Source organism: Ictidomys tridecemlineatus, chromosome 5, assembly GCF_052094955.1.
Source record: "Ictidomys tridecemlineatus isolate mIctTri1 chromosome 5, mIctTri1.hap1, whole genome shotgun sequence".
Classification (NCBI taxonomy): Eukaryota; Metazoa; Chordata; class Mammalia; order Rodentia; family Sciuridae; genus Ictidomys; species Ictidomys tridecemlineatus.
This window is the reverse complement of record NC_135481.1, coordinates 166711889-166729931: the sequence shown is the minus strand read 5'-3', so window position 1 is coordinate 166729931 and position 18043 is coordinate 166711889. Positions and strand designations below refer to the sequence as shown.

Genomic DNA, 18043 nt, shown 5'->3' with positions numbered 1-18043 from the left:
TTATATCAGAAGAAAGCCTGGAGGACTTGGGAAAAAATTGAATGCTGTATCACATGAAGAATCAGGATGCCTTCATCTCTGTGTACCTGCCTTTGTGAGGGAGACACCTCAGGTGGTGACAGATAAGAAGATACTCAAGTCTTCACACTGGAAGCAAATAGGAAAACTTGCAGATCTCCTACAAATGACTAAGTGGTCATCCTTGAGCTTCAAAAACAGAAACTAATTCTCTCTCTCTTTCTTTCTCTCACTCCCTCTCTTTCTCTTTCTTTAAGTACCAGGGATTGAACCCCAGGAAGCTTTACCACTAAGCCACATCCCCACCCTCTTTTATTTTGAGATAAGGCCTTTCTAAATTACTGAGGCTGGCTTTCAGCTTCCTGAGCCACTGGGAGTATAGGTATGTGCTGCCATGGCCAGCCCAAACTAGATTTTTTTTTTGTTTGTTTAAGTCCCACCAGCAAAAATTAATTTTACCTGTTTTGGGTTTCCATATAAATGGAACTTATTTATGTGTGTGTGTGGGGGGGTGTTTTCACTCAACATAATATTCATGAGATCTATTCGTGTTATTGTATTTCTAATAGTGTATTTATTGTTAACAGTATTCTATTAAATGAGTAAGCCAAGATTTGCCGTTTTTCTATTGTTGGCCTTCTGGCTTGTATTGAGTTTTGGATTACTATGACTAGATCCATTATGCACTAACTTTGCTTGAATATACACTTTGGGGGACTATATTAAATATAGGTATGTGTGTAGCTTTAGTTGGCACATATCTACCAGGATTTAAGTTTTACTAGGGGGCAAATCCCAAGAAAATCAAAAGCAAACATAAAAGACAGAACATGTGTTTTCCCTGACATAAAATAATCAAACTGCCTTGGAGATAGGATTTGCCTTTTGAAATACATCCATCTGAAGCTACATATTATTGAAATTTGAACTTTTATGCAGGCTATATTCAGCTTATAGGTTACCTATAAATGTTTTATTTCTCTACAAAATCAAGTTTTCTGTTGTTTGTATATTTTTGTTTGTAATAGCCCAACATTTAAAAATTAGAAAATTTCATGTCAGAAAGCAGCAGCTTTCAAACTACTCTAAAAACTGGAATGCCTGGTAGATCTGGGTCCATGTTCCAATTAGTAATGACAGATTTGAGTTAAATTGAAAGCACTGCAATGACAAAGGCACACATTCCTCTGTTTGCAAAGTCCTCATCCCTGCCTATTGTTTCTTACACTCTTTGGTCTCTGTAGGCATTGAGAATCCTGTTCTACTCTCTGACTTGTCAATCAAATTCATTTACATTTTTTCTCATTAAGGGTATAGGTTCTGGGTGATTCCAAAGTGATTGTTTTGGACAGTTAAAATTTTCATTTCCTCCATATCAAACTTTAAAATGTGTGGAAATCATTCTAAAAATAACTATATACAAACTTGTTTCTAATGACTAAAATTAGAGGAACAGCTCAGTATGTAGTGAATATGTGTGTTAGGTAAGAGAGAGTGTATGGAGAGGGGAGCCAACATAACTTGCTTCTTCTGCCTAGAGCAACTTCAGTCAGTATGTGCACCCACAGGCTAGTCTTCTGATCAACATCTGCTAATTACATGAGCAAGATATTTGACAGGGGATGAGAAAAACAGCCTCTCTGATCCATTCAATTAAAGACTTCATGGACTAAACCCAATTCCATTATGATTAGTGCACTGGTCAGTTGCTAATTGCTTTTAGTTATTTTCATGCTGACAAAAATGTTAGTAGGGTGCCAAAGTTATTTCATTTTGGGTAGTATGCAATCTAGATAATCTGAAGAACCATTATGCTAATATTCAAATATGTCTTGGATACATTTTAAAAGTGATGAATTGCTAGGCTCACTACTTAGTAAATGAAATGTTGGGGCTCTTCCATCCCACTCTTTTTCATAAAAGTAAATGACAGAGAAATGAAACTAGGAACCTATATAGGGACTAAACTAATGAAAAAAGCAAGCTGGCCCTGAGGGTGTATGGAATCGCAATCTGAAGACCAAGCATTATGCCCTTTTGCAAGGCAAGGTCGGGCAGCTGAATCCAAGGGTCAGAACCTGGAGTGTAATCCTGGAAGAGGGTCAGAGTAGTCCCCACCACCTAGGAGGAGCAAAGCAACACCATGTGCAGGTATACACCCCCAATACGGGTCCAGAGGATTGTCACATATTAATGTCAATGATCAAATATTATCTGTAATATAAGGAGAAACACCACTAAAAGCAAATGTTGATAATATATAACAAACTGGTTTTCTGGACCCTTTGTACTTCATATATTAGAATTAGCAGACAAATAAAAAATAACTGTGTGAAATGTAAATACAAAATGAAATAAAGATGGGAATAAGCTCACTGTCATGATCCCTTTGCCATCTGAAAACCAACTTAAATAAGGAAACATGGAAAGGGACCATGATATCCCCCTGTAGTTATAACTCTTGATCCTCTACCCCATTATCTAAATTGTGTGATATCTCAGTCAGCTGCTCAATTATTTTGTCTGAAACATTTCCAGGACCTCTTAGCCATTGTCAGATACTATGGCTTAAGGCACCCTGACTGCTGCTTTAATGTTGCTTTGCATTACAACAGATACTCCCATCTTGCCTTTAATGGTAAATGTGGACTTAGCATCTGTTATTCCTGGTTTTATCATCCCAGTGTTGGAGGGAAGCTACCAGGCAAAGTGATTTCTTCAAACATCAACCCTAACCTATAGATATAATCTTTACAACTTTCTAAAAATACCTTATTGGCTTTGTGAAAGGAGTACCTTCTGGGTTCTCTTAGAAATATAGTGAAGTGGTAGGTTTGCAGATTGTACCTAAAATCATTTTAACATGCGTTCTAATATCCCTTCTCCCAGAGCCATCTGATCCTTTATCAAGCAAGGAAATCAAAGAAGTTGAGGAATTTCTCCTTTTGCTGTAGATCATATTAGCATACAGGTTTTTGAAACCTTCCAAAATATTATCAGGATCAGTTTCAAAAGGCTGACTATTGAATTTATGAATGTCTCTCTATCAATGAATACTCCCTAATCCACCATTATTACACCCCTCGCCACAGTGATATCCTCAATATCCACTCTCAAGTTAGTTTCCTTGGTTTGGAAGGAACAATTTATTTAGGGGGCAGGCTATTTATTCCTGGAAAGAGACTGATACTTCTCTCCTGAGACAATGCTCTAATTTCTCTCCTGAGACAATGCTCTAATTATCATCTTGGAGGAAATGGGGAATGACAGAGATTTATAGAGAGCAAGGATCATAAGTCACCTGCTTTAGCTAAAGTGCTTCCATAACCACTGGCCAAAAGGAGGCTGTTCTTCTCCATCAAGGGAAGACCGCTACTATCTTTCAGCATGGATTCGGTGATCAAGGTCCTCAAGCTTCATTTGACTAAATGAACTCATTTTTGTCTCAACAGCCTAATCATAGCCTTGTACTTGAAATAGGAGTACTTACAATGCTATGATTCCATTCTCCTTTATTGCTCTGCCAAACTTACAGTCAGATCTCAGCCCGAATTTCATTACAGTCTGTGAAGACTAGAGATAAGTCTCCTTCACATTTGCCATAGATGTCCTCTGACTATTAGAACATGCCATAAATTGGCAATTAACCCAATAGCCTAACTTTTTTTTTTTGTAGGTCAAAAGTAGTCACCCTACTCCACATGCCACATCATTGTAATCTCTCTAATAATCACTGTGTTGCAGCTATTAGATCTCCTAATATGTGACCTTCCCCTAAGCCTTATCCCAATTTACCACAGGTGAAAGCTTAAACAATTTTGATGCTGTTCCACACCAGGATGTATTTCATCTCCACTTACCACTAAAAATGTGATCCCTATTGCTTTCATGCATATCAGTAATCCAATTCCCAAATCCTATCCACAGGGTGTCTTTTCTACACTATTTGTTTTTGCTCAGTTTCCTGAGGAAACCCAGAGAAAAACATTCAGTGCTAATGCTTTAATCAGGATTTGCAATTCTAAGGCAGGAGAGAGAAGAGGAAGAAATGAGGCATGGAAGGGTGGGAAACAAGACAAGGTGATGCATTACTACTCTGGCCACTGTACTTTGATGAACCAGGAATATATGCAACATAATGTCCAGAAAATGCTTCTTCAGTGTGATATGGAATACCTTTAAACATGCTGTTCAGAGAAATACACCTTGGAACACCCCATCAGAGAGAGGAACAGAAAGGGAGTTTAACTGTCTTGTTCCCTCCTCTTTCCTGTAGGAACAGTGTGCTAAGATCTAGGTCAGTTGTTCTCAACCAGGTATAATTTTGTCCCCAAGGAAGACATTTGGCTAGAGATATTTTTATATTTAGAAGAATTTTTTTTTTTAAAAAAAAATGTTACAACTGGCAGGAGTGCTATCACAGCTAGTAGGTAAAGACCAAGGATATTGCTAAACACACGAAAATGCGCATGGTGGTATTCCATCACAAGATACGTTCATCCAAAAATGTCATTAGTGCTATTTTTGTAAGTTGAAGTGATGATGAAACCAAGAGAGTTTGAAGAGATGTATTGAATAAAACAACCTAACAGAAAGAAGATGAAAGATAGAGAAGGCATTTCACAGATGGGAAAACACAAATGGAGAACAAAACATGAAAAGATGCTAAACCTCATTAGGAACCAGGGAAATCAAATTACGGTAAGATTCCATTTCACACTCAATTGATTGGCAAAAATTAAGATATCGAGAACACCAAGCACAGAAAGAACCGTGTTCAAAGGGAATACTCAGGGAGTATTACAAAGGGAGTGTAAATTGCTAGCACCTTTGTGCAAAAGAGTTTAGCCTTATGCTGTAAAGTGGACTGTATGCATATTTTATGTAACCACTCATACCATTTTGCTTGAGACTGTACTGGTTTTTGCACTGAAAATCTTGCGTCCTAGGGAACCCTTAGTCCTAGTCAAACCAGGATGATTGATCACCTCTATCTTATATCCTACTAGCAATCTATTTCTGTGTATATTGCCCTAAAAAAAAACTATTTCACATAAACCAGGAGATAGATAAAAAATGATCATAGTATAATTGTTCACAGCAGAGAATGGAAATGACAAGAGTGTCAATCTACTAGAGAATAGATAAGTGAACTGTGATAAATTTATACAATGTAATATTTAACTGTGAAAATGAATTACAGCTAGATGCAATGACATGGATAAACTTTAGAAACATAAATATTGAAGTAAATGAACAAATCCCCTCTAGGCTATACAAGTAGGGCTCATTATTATAAAGCTTAGAAGGAAACAAAAAATAATAATACATTATATAGGAAAGTTTTCATGTTTGATCCAACTTCTTTTACAGGGAACCAAAGACATAAATTCAGAATAGTATTTGCCACTCTAGGAGAGGTGAAGAGATTGAATGGGGAGGTGCCCTGTTCCCCAAAGAAAAAAATTAATCAATTATTTGGTTCCTAGAGAGTGTTTCTTAGATATTGAATCTTTGTTTTGACAGTGTATTTTAGCTTTGACACTGTACTTATTTTCCTTTGGCAATGTTATTATGTTATTTTATCTCTCTTTTTTAAAATAATATTTACCTCACTTTTTAGACATTAGGAGTAAAAAATTACCCATATATTTGGGAATAAAGAATGAATGAAATACAATCCCTAATCCAGTAAGGGTGGTATTTTGGCTTGGTTTCTCCATTCATGAGTCTTGACAGTATTTATTTCCATACTTATGTTCCCATTGCTGTTACCCAGAAGCCTGAGATGCTAATATCAATCTGTTAAGCCTCACACTAAAATTTCCTGCACCTGGTAACTGGAAAGCACCACTTTTTTTTTTTAATTGAACACAAGATTGCTTTACCACTGAACTATATCCACAGTCCTTTCATTTTTTTTTTTTTATTTTGATACAAGGTCTTGCTAAGTCTCTGAGGCTGGCCTTGAACTTGTGATCCTCCTGCCTCAGACTTCTGAGTTTCTCAGATTACAGGTATGCACCAGTGTGCCCAGCCAAGAATGCCATTCTTAAAACACAGGCCCAGAGGGGCAGTGAAAGTAGCTTGAGAAAACTGTAGAATAGGGCTGCTGTTTAATTTACTCAGTCTTTCAAGAATTGCAACTTTTCATTTTACACCCATACACCAATTGACAAATGTGAATACATATAGACCCTAAAGTCAAAGAGCTTCACAAAGACCTGCCCTGGAAACTCTGTCCAATGATCATCTACAGCCTTGTTATTGGAATGAGAGCCAAAATCATCATTAACTTTTTAATAAAAAAAACCTATTATGTTTAGCATGCTTGTGAATGGTGTAGCACAAAAGTTTCTGTATGTCTGCATCATTACAAAGTTATTTCATTCAGATCACTCTCAACCTCACATTTTTCTCCAAGTGCTTATCAAAATATTTTCCTCCCTTTCTTTTTGAAATAAATATGCTAAGACTTCTTTCATGAGATTATCCTGTAAATGTGCTGGTCATATTGCTACATCAATCTGTCCATCCAGCCATTTGTTCATTTTTAACCAAACTATGCTCCTGTTCTTAAGCATATTAGTCTGATTTTAACATATTAACAGAGGTTAATCAAATTAACTTTGATTTTCTTAAGTTCTGTACATTTACATATTTCTGGCCTTTCCCCTGGCTGTCTCTCATGATGCTTCCCTTCTTTTTTTCCCTTGCTGCTAGGCATATTCATTCCCAATTCACCTACTAGAATTAGGGGACTTGAACTTTGTCTTTGTATGCATATTATCCTTCTTGCTTTAAATTTCTTTTCTACCTTATTCAACTAGGAAATGCTACTCACTTTGTAAGCATTTATTCAGATATTTTCTTCTTCATAGATTGTTTGTAATTCAGCCCTTCCTTTATCAATGCCCTTTTGCAGTGTGACTTTGAAGCTCCTTTCAGCGAGAGATGGAATCTATTTCCAAATCTCTTAAATCAAGCTGGCCTGTGATTTGCTTTTACCTATGTGATGCAGCATAGTGGCTGCTCTGAGCCCTGGCCCCAAGAACCCTTTCACTCATTCTCTTTGATGCATGATTGGCATTATTCTGCTGCCACTGAATAAGCCCTGGCTGACCTGCTGGGGAATTGAGTTGGCCCAGCTACATCCAGTCAATCATCAGATATGTGAGCAAAGCCATCTTAGATGATCCATCCCACAGTTGACTGTCAGCTGATTGCCAATGGAGAAGCAAAATGATGGAAGATCGGCAAAGCCCAGCCAATTGGCAGAATTCCCTAACTCACTCATAGACTCATGAGCAATAATGCGTGCCTGTTGTTTTGAGCTACTGAGTTATGGGGTTATTTGTCATGCATTAACAAGTGATGTACTCTTTCTTTCTCATTTTCAATAGCTGCAACATACTTTCATTGGAGTCCTGAAATACTATATTTCCTTTTCTTTCGCTTCCATGAACATGCAAACTCCTTGAGAAAATGAGTATTTTTTGTGCATCCCCAAATTTAAATAATACCTGAAACTTTTCAATAAATGAGTGTCAGAAACACATCAGTGATTAATTAAGGATTGCAATGTCACTCAAGGGATGGTTTTAGAGGCAGATAAGCTAGAGTTTGACTTCCAACTCTATTTCCTCATGTGCTACTTCAGAGAATTTGGTTAACCTTGCTGAGTCTCATTTGCTCATTTATAAACTGAAGACTAGAATAATGTCAATGCTGCAGGATTGTAGTGATAAGGTGTAGAGTTCTCCTCCCCTTTCTCTACCTTGCACGTAGTAAACATGCAACAAATAAGAATTAAATATTAAAATACATGTAAAGCATTTTGTGTAACACCTGGGTTATAATTCCTCAAATAAATGATGGCTCTATCAATATTATCATAATCTTCCTGATTGTTGTCTGAGAAGCTGCAGGTGCTCCACCCACATCCCCCTTGGCATTCATCTCTTTGTGTATGATGACCTAATGGTGGCTTTCAATAGCAAATATCCTGGGACTTTTCACCTGAGGGCTTTCTCTGGCTGGTGGAGTTCTCTTGGTCCACATGGATGGTAGGCCATACATAAGAGGGAGTTAATACTCCCCACTTCCCCAAGTGTAGCATCCCTCAGCTAAGGCAGATGGGAGAGGTTCACTAACTACCCTAATTCCCTTCCCCTTGGTTAGCTAACTGTTCTGTATTGTATGCTATAATAACCTAATGAGATTGTGCTCCTCTTGGTCATAGTAGTGAGAAGACACATTTTTTTTCTTTCCCCTATCTCACATGTACTTTTGTACAAAGATATGTTGACATCACCTTTCTAATAAACACTAGTATCCAATTTTTTTTTCTTTTGTCTCACCAGAAGCTTCTGGGGTAAACAAACCAAGTTATCTTTACTCTTCCTGGCTTATTTTATCCTAATTGCTTCAGAATTTGATCATTTTCCTAGGAATTTTGATATCCTTTTAATGATCTATAATTAAAGAGTTATATCCAGGCTAGTCGATAACAAGACTGATTGAGGAATGTGTATATCACCTTTAAGTCATCTCTGAGGTTATCATTATGGCCCAATTCTTTGTGTGTATCATGATAACTTGCAGTTGATCTTGATCTTGATCTTGATCAGCTCTGTGTTTATTTTGCTGGACGCTCTGTATTGACACAGGTGAAATGTACTAGCTAGTGATTTATAACATGTTGTTAAAAATCCAAAGTCCCCCTGAGCTTGTTTATTCTGCTTATTGAAACTGTACTGATGGATTCTTTTTTTTTTTTTTTTTTTGGTACCTGTGTACTACTCCATTTAGCCTGCTTTTAGTTACTTGAACTGTAGGGTACATAACACTTCTCAGTAAGCTTGACTCTTGGCTCCCCAAAGACCAAAGTGTCACTGATATATCTTGATGGTTCAGGATCAGAAGAAGAAGTGCATCTTTTGTGATGGAGAAAGGACCCTGAGAGCCTAGCCTGGAAATCTCAAATTTCTCTGATATTGGCCTGTGTTTGATATCTCCTACTGTATCCCATCTATTACAGCTTTACATATGTATACCTTGTGGAATTGCATGTGTCTTCAATTATCCAATAATATTTAATTGCTTCACTGAGGTTGTTTCCTGTTAATTAAGGTCTTCTGAGAGGGATCTGGGGTGGAGAAAGGAAGGATTCCTATAACATCTAATTTGAGAACCATTTCAAATAGTTATGAGAGTTGGAAAGCAGTACTCTGTACTTTGTTCAGATCTTTTTCTGAACACAGACCTCCATGCTCCAACAATGGCTGATGGCTTCTTGCAAACTTGGACCCATACATTCCTTATCCTCCCACCTCTCTTGTGAGCTTTGCATAGGGGTACATACTCCAGGACATGAGACATTAATTGTTGATTATGTTAGTTTCTCTGGAAAATTTTGCTCAAATTCATTTGTTCTTCTCCTTCTAAGATACCAATTTTAAGTTGTATTTAGCTTTTACTTCAATGTACCATCAAGGAATATAAAAAAATAGGTATAAAAGTTTTAGTCTTGAAGTCATGCTTGACTGACCTAAGCATCCAGTCCTTAAAAAATTCATGTGCTTCTTATCTAGAAGGGAACCTTTCATACAAGATGTCTCTCAGTGGTTTGAGAAACAATATTCTCCCAAATTCAGGAGCCATATAAGAAGCAGGAGAGGAGCCTCAAATATATCTGGAGGGCTCAAGCATCTGAATGTTATAAGATAACCCACCTGAAATGTGAAATTTCAGGGCAGAATTTTATTTACATTCACAATTTAATGTCAACACATTCTAAGTTTCAGAAACAGGTCATATACATATACACCATAAAGAGTTTGTTCAATAAATAACTGTTTATTGTATATTAAAAAGGGTCAGTATAGTCTACACAAGGAAATAAGAATTATATGTGGAGATTCATAAAGAGCACTGGTGGTCATCTATGCTCTGGAATATATCCGAAATATATTTTAAATTCATCCATCTTCAAAGACATTTTCCTAAGCCAACACATCAGAATCTCTTACCTGGGTGAATGTACCCTGTTTCCCACTACTGAAAACCCAATGCCTACTAGTTAGCTATAGTAAAGCAGAATGCCCTTTTAAAAATATACAGCTTGAGTGGCCCTTATCCAAAAATGATTGATACCAGAAGTATTTAAGATTTCAGATTTGGGTGTTTTTTGTTTATTTGTTTGTTTGTTATTGTTGTTGTTCTGTTTTTTTGCAGATTTTTTGGACTTTGCAAAGACTTCACTGGTTGAGAAAACCTAATCTGAAAATCCCAAACTCAAAATGCTTCAGGTTGGTGTTCAAAAAATTTGGGATTTTGAATCATTTCAGACTTTTAGTTTTGGGATTAAGATAATTGCTCCATGTAAATTCTTCTACTTCTCTGCTAATATGGCTCTTTTGTGACTTCTGTCTTCATTGAAATAAAATAAAGACAATTTTCCACATCTAAAAGACTCTTCACATTCATCTCCTACACCATGCTTCTCCAAATCCCTTCTCTTCAAGCCGTAGAGGCTGACTTTCTAAGCCTTGACCATATCCACCTGGATCCCACTTGGTGGTATATGAATAATGCTATCTTCAAACACTTACTCAGGTGGCTCTTGCCCATCATTCAATCCTTATCTTAAATTCTCTGGGGAGGTTCTCTGACACCCAAACTAAAGTAGCCCCTTATCACCCTTTATCTCATTAGCCTGTTTATCATGTTCATAAACATAATCAATGCCTGCCATTTTCCTTTCCATATGTTTACATAAATACCTCTTCCCCTAAAAGGCAATTCATTCAAAGCTATGTCTTTGCATTTTTTAGCTCACTATCATATTCTAAGTCAACACAACAGTCTGCAGCATGCAGAAGTGGACCATGGAATATTTGTTGAATAAATAACCACACTAGTTTGCCTTTTTAGTATTGTATAATTTAAAATAAAATTTAAAAGGCCAAAACCACAATGCAACTTATTCCCCACCTTTTGTACGATGGCTGTAGATGGATTAGAGACTACAGAGGTGTGCAGCTATTTCTGTTCTGTGACTTTTCGTTGGAATTCTTCAGTCTTCATTTTTCTTCTGTGTTCATTTTGGCAAGAGGCAGAAGCATTTCACCACAGTGTATTTCTGTGAAAACATGGTACCAACATGACTCAGAAACCCACCAACATTATGTTCTGTTTAAAAATAAATAAATACCTTAAAATATTTCTTAAAAATAAATATATCCTTTACTATCTCCTACATGTGTATATCCTTTCTTTACTGTTTATATATATTTTTAGGCATACAATTATAAATCTACATATTATTACCTGGATATCCCCAGGTAGTGTTAGACTCCTCTTAGCATCTTGCCTACATCTGTACTACTGCACTTTCTCTACTCTATGCAATAATTCCTTTATGAATCCATCTCTATAATAGATGGGGACAGGAATTGCAGTTTTGGTCCCTTCATCTCTGTATTTATATTGGCAATATAACTAATTTTAATTATGTGAAGTACTTATGTTCTACAAAGTCATCATAAACACTGCATTAGCAGATACTGAACAACTGCCCCCCAAGGAAACATAGGGTACATAGGTTTCTGCAAATCTCTTGCCTCAAACTTTTGTCAATCAATTAATGCATAACCTTGTTTTATTTGAATTTCTGCTGAAAATGCATTATTTACTATTTATTGTTGATTCTTCACCACTGAAGTAACATCCAGCAGCCTTGTTAACTGTGCCTGGATCCAGTTTATCCAATGTGTATTTCTCTATAGGGTACATGATAGCCTTCTAAGCCTAAAATCACCAAATTAGAATTTCAGTAATGGCTTGACACAAAAGAAAATCTTGAAAAATATGAAAAGGTGAATTTGTAAATACTAATAATGAGGATCAACTATATACACACTGGCTCAAAGTTTAATGTAGATATTACAAGTTCTTAACCTTGCTTATGGCTCATAACAATACTGACAAATGAGCAAACCATAAATACTATATACATAGGGCAGGGAAGTACTAAGTATTTTTCATAAAAGTTTTAGAAACTAAAAGCAGTTATTCTTTCCTATCCTGTTGATAGGATAGTTCCAGAATCCAGGAGCTAAAATAAATAAAAAGAAAACTAATTAGATGCATCTTAACTTGTACTTTATTAGTACCATTACATACCAATTGTATTTTCTATACAACTGATCATTTTTAAATTTCATTTTCTAAAATTAGTATTACTTAAAATTTTTTATTTGCACTGAAAATAACTAGATTCATCAAAAAAAATCAGACATCATAACTTTATTTCAACATGTGCCAGATCACCACTAAAACTCTCCTCTCAAATTTCTCCTTAAACCTGTCAATAAGAAAACTTTATCTGATAAAACCATATCTCCATTACTGAGTTAAAAAGAGCAATCTGAATTAAAAAGAGCAATCTGAGTGTTCAGTAGGCTGTGTTCTGAAAACAGCTGTATCAGTCTAAACCTGTGATTAATGTACATTTTAATAGGATGCACTGATGCTGATTAAAATTAATATTTGCATTTACAACCTTCAAAAGGCAGGGGTTGGTCTCAGGTTGTGGCTCAGTGGTAGAGTGCTTGCCTCACATGAGTGAGGCATTGGGTTTGATTTTTAGCACTGCATATAAATAAATAAATAAAATAAAGGTCCATCAACAACTAAAAAAGAAAAAGGAAGGTTTGGCTTTGATATCCACAGACTGGCTCCACTTTGTATTAATTACACTAACAGAGATGATGCATTATTTCCTGGGATTATTGATTCATCTGAAAACATAGAGACAAGTGCCATTTTGTAGTACATAGAGTAATCTTTAGGGTAATATGCAAATGGCCTATGTAGAGTAACTAACTGGCCAATAGTGAATACTGAAGAAGATTAGCTCATGCTATATGACAAATCAACCCAGACATTTTTTAAATTTTTAAAAAAATTTTTAATTTGTTTTAATTAATTATACATGACAGTAGAATGCATTTATGCACTTTGATATATCATACATAGATGGGATATAATTTCTCATTTTTCTGAGTGTACATGTTGCAAAATCATATTGGTCATTAGTCACATACATACCTACAGTAATAATGTCTATTTCATTCTACTATCTTTCCTATCCCTACTACCCCTCCCTTCCCCTCCCATCACTTCCTTCTATCTAATCTAAGGAAATGCTATTCTTCCCAGTGCCCCCTGCCTTATCGTGAATTAGCATCCACATATTAGAGAAAACATTTTTTAGTCATTGAATTTAGCATTTGTTGCCAAAAAGCAGTAACCTGCCACTTGAGAATAATATTTTTTGGGGGGGATGTCCTAGGTTATTCATAATTTGACATATGAGTAGTAGAAGCCTCTGTATGATTTTGATATGTGTGTATTATTTAGATAGAGATGCACCCACCACTAAGACATAACTGAGTTTCACATAAGTTCCATTCTGTGCATTTTATTTTCATAAATTCTCTTCAATATTTGATATGTAGACCATCATTTATGGTATTAAAATATAATACTTCATTACAAATGGAACCTGACTCTGAAATATGAATACATTATTGAGCTCACTGGTGACTTACTACAAATTTAGAATTCTACTTTGTGTACAGCAGAACAAAGATTTGTCATCAACAATACTAGTCCAAACAGTTACAGTCCCTGCATGTTTTTTTGCTCAGATATGATAATTACTATATTTTTAAGTCATTATTCAGCCCTTATGGGGACACATTTTAAGGTGGTTCAGAGGCATCATGACATAGATGGGTCCTATCAGCCCTGCAATATGATTAGATTGGTGGAATTATTCACCCTTTCATCCATTTCCTGCAATGCTCAGAGATGCATATTTGTGAACTGTAGGTTTGAGATGTAGTCTGTGCCATTATGTGAGAAAAACAGGGCTTTAATCTTCCTTTTCTCAGAAAGGGGACTTGATCTTGGCCTCATTAATATTGAGTTCTGGTCAAGTGAACTCCAATGTGTTATGAAGTCATGAAAGATGCTAAATTCCATCAGGTCAAAGTTTTCTAATAACTCAGAGGCATTGGGTGGTACAAAAAGAAAAAGAACTGATTGTACAGAGAAAGCTTACACCTTTGTAAACTTATTTTTTATAAGGATAAAACATTTCCAAAAAAAATGATATGGATGATCATACTTGAAAAGATGTCTTCAGCAACTGTGCCATTTTCCAAGAGATTTTTCTCTGTGTCTACCCTACAGCATGGATCCTTTTTGACTTTCTGCTAGATGCTACACTCATCTAGTAGGTGAGCTACAGATACACAAAAGGGTTCCATTACCAGGTTTGACAGTGTAAAAACCAAACAGAAAACAAGCTGGCAGAGACAGTTTAATATAAACCTTCTTAGAGGATTTGAAAACAACATCACATATGTTTCCCAATACTCATGTGCCCCCCCTGTGATCTTTGTCTCTATATACAATAAAATATTTATAACCAGAGCTTCCCATCCTTCCCCCTTTCCCTGCTGTTAGAATAAGGCACATTTCTTCCATGGGAGAAAGCAACATAAACACAACACTAAAATGTTGAATAAATAACTTTGGGGGAATTGAAACCCTAATCCACTCAAAAATGGATTTTCTTTCATTCAAAGCAAGATAACTGTGACATATGGGACTGGATTTTTGCAGTAATTATTCAGGCACTTGTCAAATACAGTGAATCCTCTCCAGGGAACTTCTCAGCTCCCTCAGAACTATATGCTGTTTTTGGATTTCCTCAAATACAGATTGAGCACTATTTTGTTTTTCTATTCAGATAATAGAATTTGGTTTCCAAAAACAATTTTTACCTTTTCCTAGAGGAAAAGTCTGGCCTCCGTTTATGAGAATTTCCCCTGAGACAATGGAGTGATGGTACTTTTTGGGCTTTGGATTATAATATTCTCATGTAAACGTCTTTTCATCTGACAGAGCAGTTTGTAATGTGTTAGCTTTTATTTTCAGAGTAACTACTCTTTATACTGAAAAACAAAGTGAGCAATTAAGTCTGGATACGCTGGTTTTCTGGTCCAATAGAAAAAGCATTTAAGGTTGTGATTTGCTAAATGCCCCAGGTGTCTATAAATAGTTGATGTATAAATTTAATTGACTAAGTAATTCTGAATCTGGACTTCCTCAACTTAATCTCAAGGCAAAGACAGAATATGCCCATGCAATTTTCAGAGGATTAAATGAGATTAGGTATGTGTACAATGATCAAAAATTTTACACACCATGAGGTCTACAGAAGTTATTGTTAATTGTGAAGTGTTTGAGTTATTCAGAAATTAACTTGAATTTAATCTGATACAGAAAACACAGAAAGACAACTGCTGAAAAATCCCATGACAAGGTCAAACCTGAAGACAGTGTCTCTGGATTCTATAAGCTCCATTTTCACAGACACACACTTGTCCCAGCTGATCCTGCTGGGCTTATATATTTCCTGTGACACAGGACAAAATAGAATCACAATGGTAAAAGAGGTTAAAAAAGAGAGAATATGCATGGAGGAAAAAGGGGCTGGCCTGGAATCCATTTTTATAATCACTTTCTCTCTCTAAAATAGGGTTTCTTAACTGAGGGTTTTAACTGCCAATCCTGGGGCTTATTTAGAGGCAACTCAAATCTTCTTTGAATTTGGAGGGAAGAGAAAATTACATCTTTATGTTCATTAGGGTTTAACAGGCAACAAACCCCAGTAATATTGGAAGGACCTGTCACCAAAAAAACATAACTTTTCATATTACATTAATAGTTGCTGCAGACATGTTGAAATGCCTTTCAAGCTCTGAATGTACACCAGTCACTAGATCTGCCATCAGATCTTGCACTGGGAAACCAAGAAATATATATGTTACCATGTCACAAAATTATTTCATTTGATATTTTTATAACTGTTTTCAATTTAATTGGTTTCCTTCATAACTAGAGGCATTTTCTAGAACACCAGAGTACCCGTGAGGCTTTACCTTATACATTTTAAAACATCACACTGTAGCTATGGTCATACAGTAATTCCACTTCTAAGTATTTACCTGAAAGAACTGAAAATAGGTACACAAATAAATACTTAAACATGAGTGTTCACAGAGGCACTATTGCTAACAGCCAAACCATGGAAACAAGACAAATATCCATTAATGGATGAATGGATAAATAAAATGTGGCATATTAATATAATAAAACATTTTTAGCCAAGAAAAGGAATGGAGTATTTATACATGCTACAATGTGGATAAACCTCAGAAACATTATGTTAAGTGTAGTGAGGTACAAGAAGTCACAAATTGTGTGATTCCACTTAAATGTAATATCCAGAGTGGGTAAAAATATAGCAACAGAAAGCATATTGTTGGTTAGCAAGGACCTGGGGCACAGCAGAATGAGGAATAACCACTCCACAGGAATAAGGTTTCAAATGTGTTTTGGAATTAGCTATAGGTAGTGGCTGCACAACCTTATAAATGCATTAAATGTTACTGAGTTATTTACGTTAAAATAGTTTATTGCATGTCACGTGAACTTCATTTCAATTAATTAACCAACAAACCTTATGTTAAAATCTGTTTCCTATCTTCCTGAGACTGCAAAGTAGTCCATGTTATGGCAAAGATAATCCCCCACCCATTAGGACAAGGTATTCCTCTTACCTTGATCCAGTTACACCTGGGTTAGACATTATTCAACAGCTATCCAAATTTTTCTAGAACACCAGAGTACCCGTGAGGCTGAAGTTAATAGGGAGAAAATATTTATTTAACCCATGAGCACAAAGCTTGCTGTCAGAACAATACATACTTTTCTATATTTCTAGTGTACCTATAGAGATAGTCTAGAAAGTATAGCACCGATGAGGCACTGCTAAAGATGGTATTTAGCTAACAAAGCACACTAAGTATTGTAAATTAACAGAAGCAGGATCTTAGTAATCTGTGCTATCGATTCGTCTACCTACCATGGAGTCTTTCTTGGGAATATCATCATTTTAGGTATAATTTTTGCAGGACTTGATTCTACTTTTTTTAGGTTATTGTTTTCTTGTTCAAATATATGCTATAGTATTTAGTAGTAGCATGCAATGAAGAAGAAAATGATCAGGAATGAAAGTGACAGGTAATTATTAAAGAAAGAGGTCAAGAATACAAGGAAAGATGGAGTGTGGCTCAGTGGCAGAGGGCTTGCCTAAAAGCCTTACACAAAGCCCTGGGTTTGATCCATAGTATAAAAAAAAAGAAAAAGAAAAAAAGTGAGAGAGAGGAGAGACGAGAAGAGAGAAGAGGGTAGAGAGAAAGAGGAAGGGGAGAAAGAGATAAAAGACAGAAAGGAAAAGAAAAGAAAGGTAAAGAGAGAGAAGATACCCAAGAGGTTTGGGGAGAAACCTAACTTAATAAAGTAAGTACATGGGCATGTTAACCAGCATGGTTGACAGTAACCCAGGCTGCAGAGGTAACATGTACAAATGTCCTGAGGCCTGTGTGCCTTTAGTAGAATGAGTGAGGAAAGAGGAGTATAAAAAAATGAGGTAGGGTAAATAACTAGTGACCAGATCCTGGAAGGACTGATAGGCCAATTCTAAAGATTCAGGATTTTATTTTAAGTCTGATGAGGATGCATTTGGAGAGCTTTGAACATAAGGCACATGATCTAATTTATGTATCGAAAGTATTCCTTGGGGTGCTGGCAACTCTCAGGAGGGCAATGTAGAAAGCAGGGATATTGGTTACAAGGCTGGTTAGGTTGTATAGGCGAAGCCAGATGACAGCTTACATATGGTGGTAGTGGGGACAATGAGAAGTGGTCCAATTGTAGGTACCCTCTGAAGGGTGGGTTGTGAGGTGGGAGAGAAGGCATTTGGGTCTATACAGTGGGTGGATATTCGTGCTAAGTGCTGAGCTGGGAGGCAGCTGGAGTAGAGATTTCAATATATTGATTGGGAAAACCCAGGTTTCCAATTTGGCCCCTGTGACATTACAAA

The 18043-nt window shown here is 36.2% G+C and overlaps 1 protein-coding gene across 5 annotated transcripts in view; it reads right to left on the bottom strand.

The window, feature by feature from the left end:
• Pak5 (p21 (RAC1) activated kinase 5) overlaps positions 1-18043 on the bottom strand; it is a 345014-nt gene that overhangs the window by 167975 nt on the left and 158996 nt on the right. For 4 of the 5 annotated variants that reach the window (XM_078051414.1, XM_040274035.2, XM_078051415.1 and 1 more), the window contains one exon: positions 11014-11161. The exons of the other annotated variant lie outside the window; for it this stretch is intronic. The gene's annotated coding sequence lies outside the window, so the exon portion shown is untranslated. The remainder of the gene's footprint in view (positions 1-11013; positions 11162-18043) is intronic. 5 annotated transcript variants of the gene reach the window in all.